General features: G+C 38.7%; 1 pseudogene; it reads right to left on the bottom strand.

The window, feature by feature from the left end:
* Positions 1–2,583: 2,583 nt before the first annotated feature.
* LOC135203916 (uncharacterized) lies at positions 2,584–20,876 on the bottom strand (annotated as a pseudogene).
* Between the last annotated feature and the right edge of the window lie 22 nt (positions 20,877–20,898).

The raw sequence follows: 20,898 nt of genomic DNA, 5'->3' as shown, positions 1-20,898 counted from the left end.
AGACTGATCTCTTCTTAAGGATCCCTGCTCCAAACAGGGAGGCTATTTCGCTCGATCCATCTCTAACTGCTTTGTCAATGCACGTTAGAACACTGTTGAGATCTCTGGCGAAATAGCATCCGGGTTCTGAGTCTTCTTAGCCAAGACCCCCAAAGACCAGTCAAGGAAGTTGAAGACTTCCAAGACTCTAAACATTCCCTTCAGCAGGTGGTCAAGCTCGTTCATAGCCCAGGTAGTCTTAGCAGTTACAAAAGAGCCGAGCGTCGTTGCTGCATCTACCAGAGAAGAGAAGTCCGCATCCGCCAATGAAGGAAGACCCAGACCTAGGGGTTCTCCAGACTCGTACCAAAATCCAAGTCTGCCCGTAAGCTTGGAAGGAGGGAAAGAAAAACACAGTCTTCCCTTTCTCTTCCTTAGAAAGCAGCCAATCACCAAAACCTCTCAAAGCCTTCTTCATTGAGATGGTTGGCTTCATCCTCACACAAGAGGAAACTTTCGTCTTCTTCGAAGTCGAGAATAAAGAGAGAGGAGACGGAGGAGCGACGGGAGTAAGGGAGTCTCCAAACTCTTGAAGAAGGAGATCTGTAAGGATCTTATAGGACGAAACGGACGATCCTTCACCAATCCTCTTCGAAGGTTCAACTTCATCCACTGAAGAACCCTCCGCTTCTTTACGAGGGCAGTTAGCCTTCTCTAAAGAAATGCGCCTGTCCAGAGAGTGTCTAGTAGCGACTGGCGCCTATCAGGGGAAGCCAAGTTTCTGGAGAGCTCCTCTCGATGAGTCTTCCTACTCTGATGAGTGCGTCTCTTTGCTCCTTAATCCTACTCCTAGAATCTGGCTTCCAAAGGGGAGCGCCTGCTAGGAGAGGAGAGCCTACTATGCTCAAGGCGCTTCTCAGGATCCATGCGCCTGTTCAAAGGAGAGCGGCTGCCAGGCGAGCTGCGCCTACCATGAGGTGAACGCCTACTAGGCTCTTGGCGCCTACTTACAGGAGAGCGAAGCCCTGGAGAAGGTCGCCTACTAGGAGACCGGCGTATCTACCATGCTCCACAAACTTCGCTCCCGACTTGTGTGTCTCTTCAAAAGGTAGTCTCCCAGAAGAGACATATCTTTCAGGCTCTAAACGCCTGTCCTGAACCGAGCGGCTAAAAGGAGAGCCGCGCCTATCAGGAGAAAAGCGCCTATCCTCCGCACCACGCTTGGGAGCGGGAGAGCGTCTACTTGGGGAGTAGCGCCTACTAGGCTCAAGGCGCCTAACAAAAGGCGAGATCCTGTCTCTTGACGAATCCATCTCTTTAGACGAACGCCTACTAGGCGCTAGATCCCTTCCTACTGGAGAGATGTAGTCACCAGGAGAAAGCTTCTTGGGCGATTGACGCCTGGAAGACGACAAGCGCCTGTCGAGGGAAGAGCGCCTCCTTCCATCCGCTGATAAAGGAGAGAGAACAGACTGACTGAGACGGTAACACAGGCGAAGGAATCCTAGACTTCTTGACAGGGAGAGAGACGTCTTTCCGACGCGTTCCTCCTGCCAAGGAGCCCGCCAGCGCCGAAATCTGCGCTTGCAGTCCAGCAAGAATTCGAGCTGGAGATCTTGCAAAATCCTCCACCGGAGAAGAGGCTCGAAGCCTACTATGAGGCGAGAACTCCTGCTCCCTCCTGGGTTTCTTGATCTCTACTTCCGGCTCTTCTGGAAAAACTTCCGGGCTGGAAGGAAAGGAGCCAGGCGCCTTCCAGCTCTCTTCAGAGCGGTCGAAGAATCCGAGGCGCTCCATCCTCTTCTAGGCGAAGGTGAGGAAGAAGAAAGAGAAGCATTGGCGCAATACCTCCTTCTTCGCGCGAACAAGGGCAGCCTGGGTACGAGCATCAGGATCTACCGAGGGGACGCCCTGATCGGTGGGAGTTCTCCCTAACCTTCCTGCGGCTGTTGACTTTCTCCTCCACTGGGACTGGGAGTCTGGAAGAGGTCTAGGCCTGGAAGCATTAAGGAGCCGATCAGACGCCCCTCCACTGCACTGGGGTCACTGCACAATTCACCTTCACTACTCTTACTTGCAACGAACGAATCTTTCTTTTCCATGCTAAGGATCGTGGCTCTCATGGTTGCCACTTCCGTAGTCGTATCCTTAGGTTCGATGCAGGGCGCAGGAGCTGAAACTGGAGAAGGTTCTAATGCTACAACAGGATTTTCTTCTACCTCGCTAATACGAGACTTACTAGAACTCCTAGACGAAGCCTTTCTCACCTGTCTTTCTCTAACTTCCTCAAGTAGGAAGAAAGAGCCTTCCATTCACCCTCATCCAACTTCTCACACTCATTACACGGGTTAACAAAAGAACATTCTTTCCCTCTACATTTAAAGCAAACTGTGTGAGGGATCTACCGTAGCTTTAGGTAGTCTCACCTTGCATTCATCCATAGAGCACACCCTAAACATAGAAGATTTTCTTAACCTCTAACTCAGACATCTCGAAATCAAAGAAAAATCCAAATCAATATCCAAAAACAATCCACACATGCGTATTGCCAGCAACAAGATCAGTACTTCCCGAAAGTCAGTCCAATAAATCCACGGCAACGAGAAATGAATAAAGCTGTCAGGAGGTAACAACCACAGGTGTAGTCGTCACCGGCGACAGAAAAATTCTGGCTGGAAAGGGAGATTGGTTCTTACAGCCGCCACCCAGCGGCGGGTAAGGTAGATCACCTGACCTACCTGTCGCGTGTGCCGCGAGTTTTGAATTCTGTCGTGACGTCAGAGACGTATAGCTAAGTATATATCTGACAGGAAAGTTCATGTACAAAAAAGGGATTTTACTGCAGCCATTAGTTCTTGGTGATCATTTTTATTGATGCCATGCTTGGAATCAAACAGCCAGTGCCATACTAGCTGTAGTATGTGAAATATACATAGGAACAGCTGGGAAGGTCAAGTAACTGCTAAGGCATTCCTCTCCACATCGCAATTGTCTGTCATAAGGGATTGTGGCTCTCCTTTTCCATAGAAGGCGCAGTTCCAAAACTTCCTTTACCATACCAAACCCTGTAAAGCACAAAGTAGGGAATTATTATATAATAATTTGTATTCCTTAGGGACTTGGGCAAAGTACACAAAAAATGGAAACTGAGAACTGAAGGATACACTATACAAATTAATTACCGTTAGTTAAAGTTGCTTCATCTTGAGAGGAGGTTAAAACCACAGCCAATGGCACAGCCCCAGCTGGTCCACCACAAAGGAATGGTATAACTGCTGTGTTTAGCTGATCAACACAGCCCATTGCATCGATGAACACCACTTCTCCTGCCTCTTTCAGCTGGCTGTGCACTCTCATCATGAAGGGGGTAACCAAAACCACAGAAAACTTATCATTTTCATGACTACTTTTCAGAATGAGTTCTGGATGATCTTCTGCCTATTCTGGATAATCCTCTGCATATTTTCTTATTGCATCAAACATTGATGGGGTGTTTAGTCCTCCATGCTCACTCTGCCTCAATGCCGTCCACATATATTCCATAGGCATAGACTTTGGAGAAGGATCTGTAGACTTATAGTCTTCATCGTACAAGTCATCATTCAAGTCCATCTTTAACAAATAGTGCCTGTATGCTTGACTTGGTGTCACACCTGTAAAATATAAGCACATTATTTTCAATAACCACAAAATTACTTAATCTATTCTTTGGTTGCAAATAAAAGCACTGCATGCTTAGTTCTTCTTACATATAAATTCATATAAATTAAAATCACAATTTTTCAAAGTATATTGTATTTTTTCTAATTACGCAAACCTGAGGTCCTTTACATTAGGAATTACTTTCAGCGTAGGCTGGAATACAATCGTTAAACTCTTGAAAAAGGTGGTTAGGTAGGTTTCAGATTGAGGGGTGGCATGAGGTGGGCATTAATGTAAAGGACCTCAGGTTTGTAGTTAGGAAAAATACAATTTACTTTCAAAACTTGTGATTTGTTCCTACATGATATACAACCCCACAGTCCTTTACATTAGGAAGACTCACTGATTGTTGGAAGAAATGTGAGTGAGCCGCTAGAACTGACTGGAGTTCAGCACACCTGGACTATTCCTCCTGGTCATGAGAGCGAGAAGGAGTGCCCTGCCTCTCACAACTTGATTGGAGTATAGGATCTGCAAGATCAAGTGTCAGACTTCTGGCCCTTTTTGAAATAAGTGAAGAATCGTAACTCATCTGGAAAAGGGCTAGGAAGAATATTTAGAGTCGGAGGTATTAATGTAAAGTTCTGGGAAGGGTTTGCATTATTGCCAGTCTCCTACTTCCCCTTGCTAGAGAAAGGAGAAGGATTGCTTCCATGATTCTGATAAGAAAAATAGGTAGATCTACCTATATAACTATTCCGCCGCGACCTAGACTATGGCAGTTGCGGATTTTCTATGCAGTTTTACCTCCTGAACAAGAATTTAAAGTAATATTTATTCGATAACCTAGTCGTGAGGTGCAGCGGAATGATTATATAGAAATACCGAAAAATAAAAAGGAAACTCGATGTGCAAGCTTACCACATCAAACGCCCGACCAGCAAGTGTAAGTTTGAGTTCTATCCTCAGTCTGAAGGAAGAGGAGTATAGAAGGGGAGGGTGCAGAAGCCAGTCACTCTTGCATCCTTCTTACCTCTAGAACTGTACACCATAAGCGAGATGCAACGTGTCCTCTTGAAGGAGCCAGGTAAGCATCCACCACCAGTCCAAGGAAAAAGAGGTTCCAAGGACACGTGGGCAGACCCGAAGAAAGAAAGATATAGTAGGTAGGCTAGTACATGTGGTCATAATGAGACCGCATCTAGGCTATCTTCCAATCCGACATATTCTTCGGAGTAATTAAAAGTACCAAGCCACTGGCACTGCTTGCTCTCTGAGAGAGCATAGCCTACAGTGCATGTAGGTAGGTATCCCAACTGCAGAGGACTTTCTCACGATCTCGTAGGACACGAAGGAAGACATGTTGTTAGACACTTCTGCATTGGAAGTTGTTATCAGTGGATGAAGGTATCAGTGTCCACTCAATGAAGGGTGTCAATCCTTTGCAGGTAAAGTAACACACCAATAGGACAAAGTAATGACGGATCTGGATCAACCAATAGTAGCCCTAGTAGGTACAGTCCAAAGCGCAAGATATCATGGAGGATTCGGAGTGCTTTCTGTGATGCACATATCTAGCCTAATTGTGTTTTTTGTGTGTTAACTGATGCATCTTCTGTGTTGTTCACTAGGTATCTGTTCACTTTGGTATTTATAAACTATACTTGCTAGGTAGGCTATAGGCTATTCGGGTCTTCACCTACCCGCCCTAAACTAATTTCCCTATCCATTCTTCTATAGCCTACTTTGAAATTATTTACATGTTCTATTTTTTCATAACTAAATTATTTAGGCTACATTATTACAAATTTTATTACGCTATTGCCCACCTTAACAAAAATTTGTTTTCGACGACAGACTTTCATTAGTAGTAGTTATAAAGGAGTCAAGATATGTATCGGCTCCCTGATTCATTTCAGTTTGCCTACAATATCAGCACAGTTTTGTCTCTGTTGACTTACCATATCTCTAAACTCTAATGCACCTTCGTGAATACTGTTGTCCATTAAGAAATTCTCACTGTACACAAATATTCCTTTCTCGTATTTTCAAACCTTATATTGCAAAATTTTATTTCCATTTACAGTCATTAGACTGTAAACATCTATGTTAAAATGTTTTCTTACCATATTCAATTAGTAACATATTCAACTGGCAACCAAATGATACTGTGTGCCCATAGTTTGCCCTTTAGTACCATGGAGTGATTTCATAAATTCTGTGGTGTATCGCTGGAAAAATTTTCCCTGTCAGACCCACCACCCTTTTAAAATTATTACTACAAATTTAAAATTCTTCGCATATACCCGTAAAAGGAAATATTACCCATTACTTCGTCTTTATCATCCTGGTATGGTCGTTCCATAATTTTGCTCCCATTATTACTGCATGGTTGACAATTAAGTAAAAAAAAAAAAAAGTCTAAATTTGCATTTAATTCTTCTCATAGCAAACATTGCTTGGTGCACCTTTTAATCTTTTCTCATCGTTTAACTCCCACATGTTTAGTCTAGCTCTACTTAATAATACCATTTTTATTCTTTATATTTTTTTTTAACCTCCCATACATGTTTAAATTTGAGTTCTTATTTCCTGAGCCATCTTGTCCCTTATTGTTTTATCATTATTATTTATTCTAGTTTTTTCTATGAAGGGCTCAATTTTACTTAGATTTGGGGCTAACACTTTCATATTCTTTAATCTGGAAAATCAGATGTGCTTTATTTTCTTTGCTTATAAAAACATGGTGATTACACCGGAGACTGTTCATGCTATTAAGAGTTTGCTTCAGACAAGGCAGTTTGCTTTTCTTATCTCTTGACGAGTCGAAGAAACCTACATCGCAAATTCTACGTTATGTATAGCAGTTGGTCTTGTTGGTTATTCCCACTTCACATTGTTTGCTCTACCCAGTCGTAACGAAGAACAGAAAGGCCTGAGGTATGTAGACTCCCCACGAGATTGTCTTTCCTTGTTTCCTGGCTCGAATCACTGGTTTTCCCCTTTTCTCGGGCCCTGCTATTCTTCATAATGAGTTTCCAATGTAATAAGTTTCTTTCCTAGTTGCTTAGTAAGATTCTAAGTTTCCTACCCATATTGTGTTGTTGTTGATCTTATAAAGGTATCATAGATTCACAGACTGAGCTGTAACTAGCGGCAGTTTTAGGACGAACCAAGGGCTAGTTTCTAGTAACAAGCGTGACGAGACTGGGGTAGGCCATCTTGTGTTTGTGTGGGTGAGATCCAATTTGATAGTCCAACCAAAACTCTCTGTAGTTAAAATTGTTTGCTTCCACATATAAATAACAACTTAACCTGAAATTAGAGGTAGACTACATCGCACTGTTCGTGTTGTGAAGATAAATATGTAGGCTTCTAAAATATAATCTAACAATTATTGTCTAATGGACCCATATTCCTTCTTCACTTTTGATTATTCACACTTTTCGGGTAAACTTTCCGCTTAAAATTTTGTGGTTATGAATATACAATTTGTTGGTGAGAGCGAGATATAGATTCAAGTTAGCCTGTAATACAAAAACAAAATAAGCAAAAAACAAAACAAAACAAAAATGAGCTAAACATACAGTGGTGAGGATGATTTTAGTTGAACTCTAATAAAATGTTTGAATTCGACTGGCATATGTATCCAAAAGCTGAAATAAATGCAATCCTTCCTTGCAGCCCTGTAGGTTGGCGGTCATCTCACTCTTCCTAATGCGTGTAGGATCCACTTCCATCAGAGACCGGAGAATTAATATATTTCCCCCTTCAGCATAAAGTGCATTTAAAAAAATGCGAGGAAATCGTACAATTGGGGGGCCATTTTGGCTATTATGAGAGTCTGGCACCAGAAAGTGTTATCCCTTGGTTTTCAACATATATTCGTGGGACGGCGCGGCGTTGCCAATTCTTCATCCTGCTCCATGAATGTTTAAGGGTCTATGTGCCAATGGTTTTTTTTTTTTTTTTTTTTTTTTTTTTTTAAAACCAATCTCAGTACTGGCCAAATTCAAGTAAATGGTTTTATGATTATATATATATATATATATATATATATATATATATATATATATATATATATATATATATATATATATATATATATACTTTGTATTGCTTTTGTCGTATGTAGGCCATATTATGAGTCTTATCACATCACCGTGATTCATATATACGCATTAAGCTACAATGTCCTTTGATATCTAATTTGCTCTACTTGGGAATTATTATACCTCTCCTGATAGCTTTGCGGGTAAAGTGCTTTACTGTAACTAAATAAAAATTCCCGTTTGTTTAACATACATGAAATATATTAATTCCAAGGTAGAGCTAGTTAGATATTAAAGGATATTTGTAGCTTAATGTGTATATATATATATATATATATATATATATATATATATATATATATATATATATATATATATATATATACGCATTAACTACAAATATCCTTTAATATCTAACTTGCTCTACCTTGGAATTAATATATTTTCATGTATGTTAAACAAACGGGAATTTTATTTAGTTACAGCAAAGCCTCTTTACCCGCAAAGGCTATCACGGAGAGGTGGTAATAATTCCCAAGTAGAGCTAATTAGATATCAAAGGACATTGTAGCTTAATGCGATCTATGAATCACGGTGATGTGATAAGACTCATAATGGCTACATACGACAAAAGCAATACAAAGTTATCAAGGTCGAAGTGGGTTGGTGGCGACTTTAAAACAACGAATACCTGAGCACGAGAGGGATTTCTAGGCGAGAGGCAGCGTTAACTTATACCTCTCGTGATAGCCTTCTGGGTAAAGAGCTTCACTGTACGTCCTGAATTCTTGGTTCCGTGGTTCGCGCCTATGAGCCGACGAATTTCTTATCAACTAGAAAATTCCCCTTTCGATTAACATATATGAAAATATATTAATCTCGCGAATTAATTAAACGGCATTTGTAGCTTAATGCGTATATATATATATATATATATATATATATATATATATATATATATATATATATATATATATATATATATATTTATTCTGTCCGACAATTTCTTAGCACGCAGAGACCGATGGCAACCTCGCAACCTCGTCCTTTTCTGTACTCGTTTTCATTAGAAATATGTCATCACAGGATGTTTACTTTACAGGAAGAGATATCTGAAACTTGTCAGCTGGGGGGGACAAAGCAGTCAGAACACAGTATTACTGATTTCCGGAGATTATTTAGAAAGACGTGGCCTGACGGGCACCACTACGGTACTTGCAAGGTGAGGTGGGAGTTGAGTCCTAATTAAAAGAACCTAAACACGGAAAAACAAAATTCAAACGATAAAACGGGATGCGATTACAAACCAGGTTTAAGAAAAAAAAAAAATCTCTCTAAAACCACTAGGAAAAATTCTCTCTGCTATCTCTCTCTCTCTCTCTCTCTCTCTCTCTCTCTCCAGTTTAAGTGATTTTGGCAGCAATCGTCCATCATTCCTGCTAGCGTGGGCTTCAAGTACAAGTCTGGTGAGTTGTGGAGTAGAGATTTGTGACTACGCGGGAGTTGCAGAGGAGATCATTTGGTATTCGAAAAAAAAAAAAAAAGAACTCGCGGAGTCTGTTGTAAGATAACGATGTCGATACAAGCAATAATCTCCTGAAAATTCGCATTCTCGCTCCTTACTTCTCTTTTTTTTTTTTTTTTTCCCCTCTAGAAATCGTTCCCGAGGTATGCGAGGACGGTCAACGTCCCATGATGCTTTGCAGAAGAAGAAGAAGAAGAAGAAAGCTAGTATCAAGCTGCACTAGAAACGTTTCGCTGAGCTCTTCACGGAATGCGGCGTTTGGAGTTGCTATACTCGAAACTTCTTTAGTAGTTACTTTACCTTCAGAGGTTTTCGTTGCACATATACACAGACAAAACAGAACCCGCACACGCACAAACACATAAATAAATATTTGTGTGCGCGTTTGTGTGGAATGGAGTATGGAATTTAGGCCAAAGACCAAGCACTATAGGACCTATGAGGCCATTCAGCGCTGAAACGGAAACTGACAGTAAAAGGGTTGATAGGTGTAACAGGAGGAAAATTTCGTTTTTACACTATGAAGCAATTGTTAGGATAGCGTCGAAAGTAAGGTGGAAGAAAGAGAATATGAAAGGAGGCACAGTAAAAGGAACGAAAGGGATTGCAGCTAAGGGCCTAAGGCACGCTGCAAAGATCCTCCAGTAATGCCTACAGTGCACGGCATGAGGTACACTGACGGCACTAACCTCCTACGGGGGCGAGTTTGTGTGTGCTACCATAACCTTAATTCACTGATAAAGTCAACAGAAGCACAATTGGTGAGCATGTAACGCAACTTTTCCATACCTGTTCGTCCTCCGTTTATATCGTGTCTATGTATTTTCTTGCCATGTAAAATGCCCGCCCAAGGATATTCCCAGCAAGGAATACTTTATTCATAAGCTTCAATGTCTATTGTATAAAGGAAAGATCCAGTTTCTGTTTCTCCTAAGATTGTAACTTCAGTCGACTTCAGGTTTTCCAAATAATAAAAAAAATACTCAAAACAAAGGCAAGCTAGCAACAGCTTTCTGTAAAAAACAGAAAAAACTTTGCCAAGCAAAAACAGAAGTGTTTTAAAAAGACGGAGAATTATACTGTAGAACATTAAGAAGAAGAAGAAAAACTAGTTTTGGGTTGTTTGTATCCGCACAAGCATTTGGCTGTAGGCTTGAACAATTGTCCAATTTCTTTTAGGCTTTAGGGCCTCGGACAAATGTTTACCCGTTCTTGCTGACAGCTTTTGCAGAATTTGGAAAGCTCAAATTGGAGTTCTGACAGATTTTCTGGAAGCTCAAAAGTCTGGTATATGGTGGGAAGGATTAAAACGTGGTTCTGAAGTTGGTTTACACATGGAAAGTGCAAAACAAAGTTTGTCTTATTCACTGGAAGTTGTCGTCGTTTGTAATCAAGTACTGACTGTTAGAATAGAACAGAATATAGAATTCAGGGCAAAGGCCAAGTACTGGGACTATGAGATCATTCAGCGCTGAAAGGGCAATTGACAGCAAAAAGATTTGAAAGGTGTAACAGGAGGAAAACCTCGCAGTTGCATTGTGAATCAACTGTTAGAAGAGGAGGGGGGGGGGTGTAAGAAGAAAGAAAGAGAATATAAACGGAGGTACATTAAAACGAACGAAAGGGGCTGCAGCCAGAGGACGAAGGGACGCTGCAAAAGACCTTAAGTAATGCCTACAGTGCACCGTATGAGGTGCATTGATGGCACTACCTTCCTTAGGGGCGTACTGAGTATTTTCTTTAATCTTAACGTTTAAAATGCTGATTGTTTTTTCTAGGATTTAAACATTTAAGTTTAAAATTAATATTAGTTATTCTTTTTAGTTTTTTTATTACCAAGCTTTTCTACAAATGGACAACTGTTAAACGGAATTCTGCGTTGTTGGAGCTCTAAAAAACAAAATAAAGTTTTGACTGCATTTCTTCTACTTAAGTTTAAAATGAAGTTTCTAGTTCTTCCTGCCCTCTAGAATTAGAAAAGTACGAAATGACCTTGTGATAATTTTAAAGCTGAAAGTAAGTTTTGAATAATTATTGTTGTGAACTAGACCATTTTAAAACTAAAGTTTTTTTAAAAAATCTGAATTAAGGTTTATACTTTTAGTTGACTTATAATAAAAGTTTAAAGTTCAAAAGAAAGTTCCGCTTGATTTTCAGGATTTTTAAGAAGTTATAACGTCGTTCGGGCTGTTTTTTTTTCCGAATCTGAAAAATCTCGGAAGAATGTTTAAGCTTTTTTTTTTCAACTGGAAATGTTAAAATTAAATTTTGACAGTTTTTAAGACGTCTGTACCATGAATGTCTGACTGCGATTCTGGAAATCTATAAGTTTAAAATGTAGTTCAGACATTTCGCCACAAATTAGAAAGCTCCAAATAAGATTCTGCAATTTTTATTGGGGATGGGGTGAGGGCTTCCAAAAATGAAAAATCAAGTCTTGATGCAATTTTAGCTTATTCTCTGCATTACAGAGAAAGGTTGTACAACGTAAACACCATTGTTATTGACAAGAATAGAATTTCAGAAGACCGCTGTGTAAGCACAACGCTTTATCTCCAAATTTATTGTACGTGTTCCTACAGTTGCGTTGTTCTTACATCCATTCGAAAAAGCGTTCAGCGGGCTTTCCGCCAATGTATAAATCACACAACATCATACTCTGTATACTTTTATATTTATGAATATGTCTCCAAAGAAACGCAAATCGGCTGTCGCCGACCATTTTTACTCTCTCGTGGGTCGGACACTACACCTCCGTTCGCATGTTGTATACATGAATTTCCCTTACCTGTAATAAAGTTACCGGCTGCTCTAGGAGCAAGAGCCCTTGCTGGCATAAGGCCAGCTTATATATTAACTCAAACAACAACGTAATAAAGTCAGTACACTTCTACCTGCCTCTTTGTTCACACCCTCACAGCTGAGTCAACAAAAATCGGGTACACGAAATGTTGAAGATTCTGACACAATTTTTCACAAAGATTTATTCCGATGCTTGAAATAAATTGTTGGTTTAAGGTGTTGGACTATCACTAAAAATGTCTGATTGTAAGTCGTTGTTCTACGATTCAGGAAATGGGTCATGAGGGTTCTTGAATTGAATATAAAATTTAGGCCAAAGGCCAAACACTGGGACCTATGAGGTCATTCAATGCTGAAACGGAAATTGACAGTAAAAAGTTTGGAACGTGTAACAGGAGGAAAACCTCGCAGTTGCACTATGAATCAAGTGTTATGGGAGAGGGTGGAAAGTAAGATGGAAGAAAGAGAATATGAAAGGATGAACAGTAAAAGGAACGAAAGGGGTTGCAGCTACAGGGGCCGAAGGCACGCTGCAAAGAAACCTAAGTAATGCCTACAGTGCACCGTATGAGGTGCACTGACGCCACTAACCCTCCCTACGGGGATGAGGGTTCTTAATCAAATACCCATGTGGCAGACAAGCGTGACCAATTCAAGTTAAGGATATTATTAACTTACCATTGCATTGTTTCTAGAATGAACATTGCAAACAAATGCACTGATCTGCAGGGATCCTATTTCAGCATTTATACCACTTCAATGTAATTTGTTGAATTAAAACTTTACTTATCCATTGGACTATAGGATTCTAAGGATAACAATTTTGCAGTTTCTAAATAATTGAAAATTTCTTTAGTGGCAAAATTGTAATCATTTCAACTGCTTATCATATCTGCAACAATTCTGTTAAACAATTGGAGCATTCTTCGGTAGAGATATCAGGCATCTTCTATTAGATGACATTGCATTAAATCCTAAACAAAAATACAAGACCAACATAATCGATAACCTAAATCAGCAATACAAGATGAACATAAAACTCTACCTGTCTCCAACTACTACGTCTAAAGAATTGGTTTTAGTGTCTCGAAAGTTCCCTGATCTCGCTTTCAGCAAAAGTCACAGGAACGTCACGTGCCAGCGGCATTCGATATTCACTGGTCGTCACCTATCCAGACTCTGACCAGACCCAAAAGTTGCGAACTCCGCTGATAGGAACACCAGCTCTGCCGCGAATACGCGACACCCATCAGCTTTAAGCCTTACTGTGACCAACTGCTAGCAACACTAGATTCCTAGGTTCTTACTGATGCTTCAAAAACGCTCCAATTAACCCTGTGAGTAACCAAGCTCTTTTATCCGAACTTGGGACTGATGTGAGAACAAAAACCACAAAGACAGAGACCAGACAGCCACAGCGACACAGGCCGCACAATAGGCTTTTGCAAGGCTTTGGCTGGGCTCTGCTGACCCGATTAGGTGATGAAAAGAGCAAGGATTTTATGAAGACAGTAATGGGCCAAGATTTCTTGAACGCCAGATTTACTCAGCAATAACACTCTTTTCGCGTTGTGTTGCCTAGTATCCAAGAGATGCATGATGCTCGATAAATATAATATATCAGATAGGTTACAGCCTGGCACGGCTATGGGTATGTTTGCAGATACAATGAAGAAATATAGCACGAGTTAACACGCAAACACACACACACACACAAGACCTGTCCACACTAGGAAACATTGTTTGGAAACAAAGTTTACAAACACTTTTTACCATATATTTGTTTCCCACCCAGAATGGAAAACATTTAGTGTTTCTGTGTGCATATGTATATAGTATACACATGTATAATGTATGTATATATAGTATATACGTGTATAAGTATGTGTACATATTAATACATATACATACATTTAAATGCATATACATGCATTTACATAAGCACTTCTATATTTGTATATAGTATATGTATATGTACATATACGTATGTATGCACATATACATATGTACATATTCATATTAACATATATACATGTACATATTTACATATGTAGATGTGCATATGTATATATTTACATGTACACAAGCACTTATACATGTGCACATATGTATATGTACTACACATGTGCATATGTGTGTGTGGCACGCCTTTTTCTAAAAATTTTCTCATCCCTCTCTCTTCCTTTCTGTTATTAATCCCTCCTCGAGTGAACTAAAACTGCCGAGTAGAATACAAAGGCTACTGCACCAACAGGCATCCTGACGACAGCTGAGGTCTGGACAGGAAACATTGCTTGCAGTCAGTTTCCAATCCGTTTGCAAGCTGTGTACAAGCAGTTTCCAAGAATTTTTGTCTTACCTGGACCAGACCATCTCCACACGCTCTCATCACTCATCTCTTCACCCTCCTCATTTTCTTCCTCATTTTCGTCGTATTTACATTCCTCACTTTTCAAAACTGTAAAAAAAAATCAAGGACATTTAATTTAAATTCCAAAACCTTATTGCAAAATTATGTACACTTTGTTTGACCCCATCTAGCACATTATATACCAGGGAATACACATAACAGAATAAAAACAATCTACTCTATTTCATTGATATACCACAACTGATGAAAAAAACTAAGTTTTAATCTGATATAGTGATAGAATTTGCCTTATCTTTGGAGAGCTACTAAAATGAGGAATTTAAAGCACATTACATAATATAGAGAAAATATATAAAAATAAATTATAAATCATATTCGTCACTAATGGGTATGTGACACTTATCTGAGGCGATTTGAGAGAGAGAGAGAGAGAGAGAGAGAGAGAGAGAGAGAGAGAGAGAGAGAGAGAGAGAGAGAGAGAGAGAGGTATTAGGTTAAGATACCACAGGGGTTATTGAAGGATCCCTTTGAGGGACTTTCTACTAGTAAATCGATGGCCAACCGACGCGAAATTCGTCCGCCATATTCATTGTCTCTGAGGAAGCTGCCGCAAGTCACACTGGCGGCATATTTGGACTAATACGCTTTAAGAAATATGGATTAATAGTGATTGCGGACTTAGGTTTGTGGTTGATATGAATGAAGGAATGAGCATGAAATGATGAAAATAACTCGGTTAAGATATCATTACCTTTAACTTGACTTTGGTCCAGTTTCTAACTTTTATTGAGGAACGAATCCTCAGGGTAAACCCTTTTTGAGAAAATAATAATAATAATAATAATAATAATAATAATAATAATAATAATAATAATAATAATAATAATAATAATAGAAAAGTAAATCCACAATGGTATGTCTGTTTGATTTTGTAATTTAAAATACAAACAGACATACACTATTGTGGATTTACTTTTCCATTTTATTGACTCATGTGATTATGAGTTTACTTTGAACTTTTAATAATAATAATTGAGTTCACGTTTGACATCGGTCATAATGTTAGTGGAAAAGTAAAGTTTTAAACGAGATATTTCGTCTACGTTGTATTCTGAAATTGAGTGTGGATGATTAGATCATGCAAGACGAGGAAGACAAGATTCTTCCATTAGCGTTCAATTATCCCTGCAAGTGCTTAGACACTCGCAGCAAGAGAGCGAGAGAAAGAGATATTTTTCATTATTATCTAAAATTTCTGCAAATCAGAGTCTGAAACAAAAGATGGCAAATAATGAGCGAATTAGATATTAAAGGACATTTGTAGCTCGAATAATTTATATGAATCACGATGATGTGATAATTATATATATATATATATATATATATATTATATATATATATATATATATATATATATATATATATATATATATATATATATGAATCCCAAGGACTTTTATAGATGTGGCATGGAAAAGAGCTAGAAAAACATTTTATTCAACTAATGACAAACTTGAATTTAGTAAGCATAACATTCTAAAATTACCCTATGATGAAAGGTTTTTAGATATTCCTAGAATTTTAAAGCTTTTTAACATAAATGTTGTTTTCAGTAATATTAATGTCAAGAGTTTAATAATAAAAAATTCTCCTAAAGATCTTCCAGGCTGCATATATGAAATTCTTTGCAAAAAGTGTGATAAAGTCTATTACGGACAAACCGGTAAATCTCTTTCACAACGTCTCAAACAACATCAATATTCTGTGAGAACTGGGCAAATATCGAATGCATTATTCGCACATATGAGAGATTTAGACCATCCTATTAACTGGAGTCAAGCAAGAGCCTTAATCCCATGTAATGACACAGTTAAAAGGAATATCATTGAATCTTGTTTCATCAAGTCAAATAATAGAAATGTTCTAAATTTAAGTCTTGGTTTATTTACACTTGATGCTTTCATTATGAAAAAAGTTGTAGATAAATATAAGCAACAAAATTAATATATTTCAGTTTTACATGTTTTTGGACTGTAAAGGTACTTTGTAATTTCGGTTAGGTTTGTGACCGTGTGATATCCGATAATCCTGGATTATCTCTTTTAATTTTTACCCTTTTGACAATTAACCATCTGGTATTCTTGATCTTGTTTTGTACCTGAGACAAGTATTAAGGAATAAAGTTTGTTCATACATGTACGGATAAATAAACAGCACTACCGATATGACAGCAGCCAGAAGAATGCTTCGCATTTATTGGCCTCTTAAGAATAATATTCTTGTACTGCAAGAAAACATCGGACAAATGGCCTCGTGATTGTGACGCTAAAAACAAAATAAGAAGTCAGACGCACAGTCGCGTGCTTGCGGATTCTCCGGATCGTTTATTTACAAACACTGTCTGTGCAGACAATTTCTAGCTATAGTGTATACACTCAATGCCACTCTGGCTAACACGTCCCTCGCCCCCTCCCCAACCTCCATCTCTTCACGAAAACAAGCGAGCGATTAAGAACACGTGCTAAGGAATGCACCGATAAATTGACGAGCGAATAAGCGAGTCAAGATTAAAGTTATCAACGGCTATTACCAAGGCTAGAAACGTAAATACACATGAGCAAAGTTAACGAAAGTATTTTCATGCTGCGGAAAAGAGATTCGGTTGTACGATTTCTTCTGTTTTTGTTTTTTTTGTTTTAGCAGAGCGGTGCCCACGCATTTGTGCACCTCCCAGAGGCCAAGGTTGTGAGTTGGTGGGTATGGATAGGATACAGACTCTTGACTATGTGTTTTTATGCAGACGAGCATTTTACATGCACGTATACATGGATGAACGGCAAGGCACGGTCACTCGGTTTTGCCAATTTACCAGCGCATGCGCACAACTTATGGCATATAAAAAACTCATGCAACACCTGCATCAACACACTAATGGCATTATTGGGTACAGAAAAAATATTGCAACTTTTTGGAAGAACTAATCGTACTGCCGCTATCTCCCGTACGCGACCGATTCTTGATTCACTCGGTTGATGAAATATTTGAAATATTGCAGCGGCAAGAGTTGTTCCTTTGCTCAAAAATTGTATTTTAGAGGCCCGCTAATACATAGCTGCTTCGAAGTTTAAACATTTTAAGAATTTATTAAGACATATTACTTGATTCCATTAAAATCCAGATAAAAAAAGAACTCAGTTCTCCATTCTATCAGTATTCATAGATATATATCTAAAATTATATATATATTATATATATATTATATATATATTATATATATATAATATATATACTATATTATATATAATAAATGCGGACAATAAGGCCCAAAGCCCAAAGAAAAAAGAAATTTATTCGAGTGATTCTGTTGTTAAGTGGAACCCAACTATTACTTGATGACGTGCATGATCACGCAAGACTTTTTTTTTTTTTTTTTTTTTTTTTTTTTTTTTTTTTTTTTTTTTTTTTTTTTTTTTTTTTTTATGACGACTGAAACCAGACGTATACTTTTCCCACTTATCTCGCTCTCCATATATCCATTTAGCACTGAACGTCTCCTTGATTATTTTATGAGTACCTTGCATGGGAATACCCTGCTTATTTTCTCGCACGTTTGAATGGAAGAAGTTTATAAGGTCTCCGATCATTACTTTACAAATTTCGACGTTTCTAACCCGAATTTTCAAACCGTTTCAGGGGAAAATGCTTACTACTACAATTTGTACTATTTCTCAGTTTCTTAATATGTCTGTTTTCCTCGGTCGCAGGACAAAAATGACAAAAGATACCATGTTTGACGTAACGTCTCTCACCCTAACGTTGAGCCGTTTCAGACGCAAATCTTTACTACTACAATTACTGCTACGTTTCCTCGTATTTCTGTTTTCCTAGGTTGCAGGACAAAAATGACAATAGATTTTTACCACAGGCTTCTTGTTTATTTTGTACAGGACGCATATGAATGTAGCTGTTAGTCGTAGCATACCCAAAGCCAATAGCAAACCAAGAATAGCAGACAACTGCGCATGCTCCAGCGCGCAACTAGACAGAACCTTGGATTTCGTCCCACAGTGCAAACATCATTCAGAACACATAATCATTGTTATTGCTCTTTAAGTAAACAGCATTTTTGGCTCTTTGCTGCTCTTTATCCGAATCGTATTTGCTGCTGCTCAGTTTTATTATTGTTTGACAGAAAATTGGCGCTTTGAAAGGAAATATTATGTGGTTATGTACAATTTATAAAGCTGGGTGTGTCTCTTCTTTTTTATTGATAAAACACACATACACACACACACACACACACACATATGAGGTTGTAGTCCACAGGGATGGGAAAAGAAAAGCTGAAATTCCTTTTAGCTCAACAGTTTCGGCCTCCACTGGCCCTTATCGAGAGCTGATTATTAACTAGCGCACAAAGTGTACAGTACATTCAAAGTAAAATATAAGAAACAGAAAAATAAAAATAAGCAGCGAGATAAACATTGGTCATCGAAATACAGGAAAGTCAGTTACTGTAGCAACCTACTTAAAATGATTTACAACCAGTTCGAAGGTTTCAAAATACTTTGAAACCTTCGAACTGTAACAACCTAATTTTAAATAGGTTGTTACAGTAACTGACTTTCCTGTATTTCAATGACCAATGTTTATCTCACTGCTTATTTTTATTTTTCTGTTTCTTATATTTTACTTTGAATGTACTGTAAACTTTGTGCGCTAGTTAATAAACAGCTCTCGATAAGGGCCAGTGGAGGCCGAAACTGTTAAGCTAAAAGGAATTTCTGCTTTTCTTTTCCCCTGTGGACTACAACCTCATATATCTATCTTCGTGAAAAAGGAAGACTAAAACTTCACACACACACACACACACACACACACACACACACACACACACACACACATATATATATATATTAATATATAATATATTATAAAGATATATATATTATATTAATCCTTTAAATTATGAATCAAGGATGAACCTCTATATCAATGTTTTCATGGGACGGCTGAGCAGTGCTGCCCTCGGATCACATTTGCTAGGTCAGTGGCTTGCTCTTGGTCCACCGCCCACAAGTCCACTCAGCCGTAAATCGGTATATCAGCATCGCTATGGTTAAGGTTTGTGGGCCTAGGAGCCTCATCCTAAAATCTGGCTGAGGAATCGGAATGTTGTAACTTTCAGGTGCCATTGCCTCTAGAATCTTCTAGGCAGAAAACTTCCAAAACACTGGCTGCTTCATACACCTACACATAAGGCTCAACAGCAGCGTTCAAAGCCCCCTATCACTAAAATATGACCCTTCCTTTCTAATACTTCATTCAACCTGTCAATCCAACCTTTCTAGGTCATCATCTTGTCCCACCTAGCGCTTCTGAAATATACACAAACCCTGTGAAAATATTCTAATTTAGGTTATCACCAATAGTCATCTTTAGGACAATTATATATCTCCACATCTCTAGATATTCAACTCTGAACCGTTTCCCGTTTCATCTGACAGACGATGGCTCCATTGTAAAAACAGAATGAGGAGCGATACAGTCATATTTTGACTGAATTGTGGACGAACACCCGAACCTTCTGGTTTCACCTATTCTGTACTCACCTCTATGCTCATTCTCCCACCATCCATTCCATTTACTCAGTAGCATATGTTTTTCAACCATTCATATTAAGGAGCATTACTTCATCTTAACTGGTGGGCGTTTACCCCCATAGAATTAGTCTTGCTCATATACACTCCCAGCCATCTCCTCTTGCAATCACTTTCAAACTTGTTAATGATTCTTCACCATCTCCCATCTGCACTCTCTTATTCTCAACTTTGAACTTTGCATCCAATGGCGATATGGAGACAACACATTCTTTTCGTTTCAAACTAACTTCTACAACAAACAAGTCACTCTCCTGCCGGCATATTCCACACAAACTTTTAACTGTTCTCGATAACTTCTATATCGTACACTCAACACTCTCCACATTACTCCTCTATCAGTTATCTGTTAATACATACGAGCACGTGCGCACGCACACATACATATGATTACTCGAGATCTCTTCTTCCCCCTGGGAGAGGGTGGCATCAGACTGTTATAGGCCTCCTATTCATAAGCAAATCTTTAGGGGTTGATCGAAGTTTCTCCTTTGCCCGGAGATAAAACAACTTAAATTGGGTTTTCAATAACTAACAAACGTCATACTCGTGAAAAAATAAGAGATGCACAAATTCAGTTAGCAAGAATGACAAAAGTGAGTCTCGAAGATTCATTCTTGAAGTTCAATCGACTGATTTTTAGCGCCGTCGTCAGGCAAACTACATCTTAGTCTGCCATTTTATCTAACTCATGCGACCTTCTGCCTTTCATGAGATAGCTCTATCATTTCCTTCGCTGTTAATTAAGCCTCATTATGTTTTCCATTCTTCCATCTCCCACCTACCCCTTCCTCTTCTCTTTTTTCTTGTTTTAATCTTCTTATCGCATTTGGGTTTCCCGGCATCCTTACCAGCTCATGAATACGC

The sequence above is a fragment of the Macrobrachium nipponense genome, chromosome 44, assembly GCF_015104395.2.
Source record: "Macrobrachium nipponense isolate FS-2020 chromosome 44, ASM1510439v2, whole genome shotgun sequence".
NCBI lineage: Eukaryota > Metazoa > Arthropoda > Malacostraca > Decapoda > Palaemonidae > Macrobrachium > Macrobrachium nipponense.
The sequence above is the reverse complement of the archived record's forward strand: the minus strand, read 5'-3'. Positions and strand labels throughout refer to the sequence as shown.